Genomic DNA, 4,090 nt, shown 5'->3' on the forward strand with positions numbered 1-4,090 from the left:
AATGACGGGGACGGGGGGGACGGCAAGAAACCGCAGGGGAGGCGCCTCTCACTCGCGGGAGCTGAAGCCCCGCCCGTACTGTCACCTCTGAGACGACGCCCCGTGCGTGTCCGCCAGCGCCCAGACCCAAAGCGGTTTCACACGGCTCAGAAACGCGCCTGGCAGGCAGCTTCCTAATTATCAATCAGGCCCAAGCGCTAGGCGACGCGGAGCTTTCCAGAAAGCTGAGGTTTACTGTGCCCTCCTCTGCCACAGCCAGGGACTTCTGTGAACACATCTTCCCTCCGTGGACAGTACACAGGTACAAGCCTACTGATGGGGAATTAGTAAACCGCCAAGTGATCGTAGACGAGAACTTTCGGCAGCATTTTCTAAAGGTAATAAAAACACGTGTCCTGTGGCCTCGCGAGTCTAGGCTGGGCAGGTGTCGCCAGCCCCCCGACCTCGGCCGGGGAGGGGTCCTTCCCCGAACCACCACCCAGGCAGCGCTTCTGTTTCCTGTGAAGACACGGAGCTCATGCCCAGCGAGGCTGGCACCGGCTCCAAAGAGCTCTTCCTCCAGGTTCAGTCCTCATACTTGCTGGCCCACCGAAGTCGCCTCCCCCACGCCCAACACCCCAGAGCACGGAGGAGGGCGGAACTGAAGGTCCCCGCAGGCCATCGACTGCTCCAGATGTGACACCCTAGAGACATGGCCTTAACTTTCACCTTAAATGCGGGGAGCCCGTCGCATGAACGGGAGGGCTGTGGGCTGGTGCAAAGGGGCGTCTTCCTGACTGGGTCAATCTGAGCACATTCAGAAAAGATGGTGGGACAGGCCACCATCAACCAACGGGGGTCAGGGTCACCACGCTAACATGGAAACTGGGCCAGGATTACTCGGCTAGCTCCTTTACTCCTAAGAGAGCCCCGTGAGGTGCTGTGACCAGCCACACTCTGCAGGGGAAGAACCCGGGCTTGGAGTTCCAGTAGCCTGGCTCGCTCAGTTAGAAGGAAGGTTCCAGAGCATGTGCTGAACGCCCCACCAGGGTGCATGGAGATGCACCCCCCACCATCATGGCGCATGGAGAGCACCCCCCAGCATACGGGCACTGGGCGATCCCCCCACACACAAACCATAGGGCACCAGGTGATACCACACTCTCTGCAACAGGGCTGTTTTCACTGCAGCAGGTAAGCAAAAAAAAACACCAGGCCAGTCCTGACTCAGGAGACACTGGGCCTTCCTGTCCACTCTCAGAGCCCCGCCCCCTCCCCTCTGGACCTGCAAAGAAATATTCCCTCGAATGAAAACATACGCAGTTACGGGCCAGTTATAGAAACAAGCAACACACCGCGGGAAGCACTGCAATCAAGGTGAGTGCGCACGATGACGTGCACAAGAGAAGCACCCGTCGGTGCTGGCTGCGGCGGGGTGGCGATCTGGGTGGTGCTCACACGTCACGCCACTTTACGTCACTTTAAAGTCTCCGTGCCCTGTCTGTGTTAAGATGTCTTTAACAGCTTCCAGTGGAAACCACATTCACAGATTTCGAATTACAGTTCTTCCATTTTTTTAACTGGACTTACCAGCACAGGGCAATAAACACTGAGGAGTAAGAATTCTAACACTTAGCACGGAAGCCCGTAAAGATGATCTGAACCCTCCCCCGCTTCCTCAGAGAACCAGGGCTTAGAGACGGGGTCCCGTGGGCCCAGGACTAGACCTGAGCACGTGAGTCCAGCCGCTTCCTGTGTCCATTTATTCTTATTGAAATGAAAGTAAACGAAGTTTTAAAAGGGCAGACGAAATTGAAAATGAGAATCAAAAGTTTGTCTCTTAGGGAAAGTTAAGGATCAGCCCTGGGCAAGACTCTTCCTGCCACTGACCCCGCCCTCTCCAGGGCTCAATCCCTGTGGCCTGAAGATTCGCTCACTGCCCCCAGGGGACCCCAGGCCAAGGCCCGCCCATCCACGCACCCCTGCCCTGTCCAGGACGAAAGACACCTCTGGGCTGGGCCTTCCTGGAGAGTAACACAGGACACTGCAGGTGGCTAGACCCTGGGGACAGCAAGCCGTTGTCAGGGTCCCTTATCACCAGTTCCCTTCATCCCCAGCTCCAGTTAGCGCCCCTGGAAACCCAGTTTCCCCTGCAGCGTGGCATGCTGAATGAAAAGGACCTGGCGTCGGGAGGCCTGGGTGCCAGCTCCGACTCTGCCGCTTCCTGGCTGTGCCACCTTGGGTGAGGCAGTGCCTTTCTGGGCTCGGCAGTATTTGTGAATGTAAGAAACTGTTTCTATGCCATCTTTGTCTAACGGAAACATAAACTGGTCCTTCAGCTGAGACTTTAAGTGATAAGTGACAGCTGCCCCAAGCTCGTCATGCCCGTGGCCAGGCTGCCATTCGTCTCCCCGTATGAATACTCCTCACTGGGTGAAGAATCCCAGGATGCTCACGTCCCTGTCAGTGGTGCCCAGTGGTGCCCAGGGGAGGCCTGGCCGCCCAGAGGACAGCCCTCTGCCTGCATCCCGCAGCGTCCCGCAAGGCCGCGGTAGGTCTCACGCCCTGACCTTGGGGCTGGAGGGAACATACTCCGCAGGCAGTCTAGTCACTACAGAAGTGACAGTGATTGTCGCAGCCTCGCTGAGCCCTTGGGCCGCGCCTCACCAGAAACCGGCTCCCTGTGAGGCTCCCAGGACCCAGGGCAATGAATTCCTGTCTCCTTAGAGGAAGGGGAGGAGGGGGAGGGGAGGAGATGGAGAGGTGGGAGTGGGAGGAGGGGGGAGGGGGGTTAGGTTACTGTGGAGAGGGGTCAGGGAATCCGAATTTCCAACAAGGGTGGCCAAGGACAGGACTTACAGGCAGAGGGGAGTGCCAAGGCCACCTTTAAGCAAAATACAAATAGAGAACAATGGAGCTTACGAACTCGAAAGACTTGGACGGGGCAGGGCTGCAGAGGGCAGCAGCCCGCTGTGGGCCACTCCCTGGAGGGGTGCCAGCGTGCCCACTGATCCTGCCTGTGATTGACAGGACTGCTGAGAGGGGACAAGTCACAGTTGTCCCCTCTGCCGCCTGGTGCCCATGCCCCACCCACGCGAGAAACGGGGTTAGAACGTGCAAGGGGATGCATGGAGAAGCACTGTGCGGACGCCGAGTGCCCCTCCGATCTGAACCCCAAGTCCCCAGGCTCTGCCACGCCGTCCCCTGGACGACCAACACGTACCCCCTCCAATGAAAGCATCCCCCGCCTCACCAAGGACAGACTGCAGGACGGCGCGGCCTGCCCCCACCCCCCAGCACGGAGTCCTGTGCAGAACCCAGGCCACGGAGAACAAAGCTGCGCCTCCGACACAGAGGCCAGCAGCTGCGACAGCCCCTCAACTCCTCAGGGAAACAGCGCAGCTGAATTAAGCAGTAATGATTCAGGGGCCGGGCACTTTCTAGGGCCTTAATGACTGCCCGGGGCCGGGGGGACTGAGCCTGAGGCCAAACCAGCGGCAGCGAACCCCAACCGGCAGCCCTCATCCCCCAGGAAAGGCCTGGAGAGCTGCATGCGAGAGGGGACGGGCGGGGCTGCAGAGCTGGCTGCAGAGAGATTCTGTTGTCACGGCCAACGGCGTGCCTCACTGCCTGGCAGGCCCGCAGCCTGGCCCGGGCCAGCTGTCCTGCCCTTGGGACGTCCACCCCCTGGCACAGCGCCCCGTCTGCGTGGGTGTCTGCACGGGCCACACGGGACACCTTTAGGACACACATGCACGTGGCACGTGCTTTACGGTGGCAGTGCAAGCCGACGTGAGCGGGGAGGGACGGCGAGGAGCAGACAGAGTGCTCGAGTCACCATTCCGCCACCTTCCAGCGGGGCCGCCTTGGAAAAACGATGCACCTGCCTGCCTGCTTAGAAATGGGGCTGACACCGTGGTTCTGTCCACCGAGGTGGCAGGCGTGGCGGTGGCCTGGCCTGGCGCCAACCCTGGGGTCAGAGGCCTCCCCCCACGAGCCCCCACCTCCCCAGTGCTGTGTGCACCTCTGGCCAACGGGGTCGGGGGCTCCGGGCCGGGACCCACTCTGTGTCCCCCTGCACAGTCGCCGGCTGCTGGAGGAGTGACGGCGA

The 4,090-nt window shown here is 60.3% G+C and overlaps 1 protein-coding gene across 3 annotated transcripts in view; it reads right to left on the bottom strand.

The window, feature by feature from the left end:
- Positions 1-4,090, bottom strand: part of EIPR1 (EARP complex and GARP complex interacting protein 1) — an 88,456-nt gene that overhangs the window by 72,826 nt on the left and 11,540 nt on the right. The gene's annotated exons all lie outside the window — the stretch shown is intronic.

The sequence above is a fragment of the Pteropus alecto genome, unplaced genomic scaffold, assembly GCF_000325575.1.
Source record: "Pteropus alecto unplaced genomic scaffold, ASM32557v1 scaffold61, whole genome shotgun sequence".
In the NCBI taxonomy this organism is placed as follows: Eukaryota; Metazoa; Chordata; class Mammalia; order Chiroptera; family Pteropodidae; genus Pteropus; species Pteropus alecto.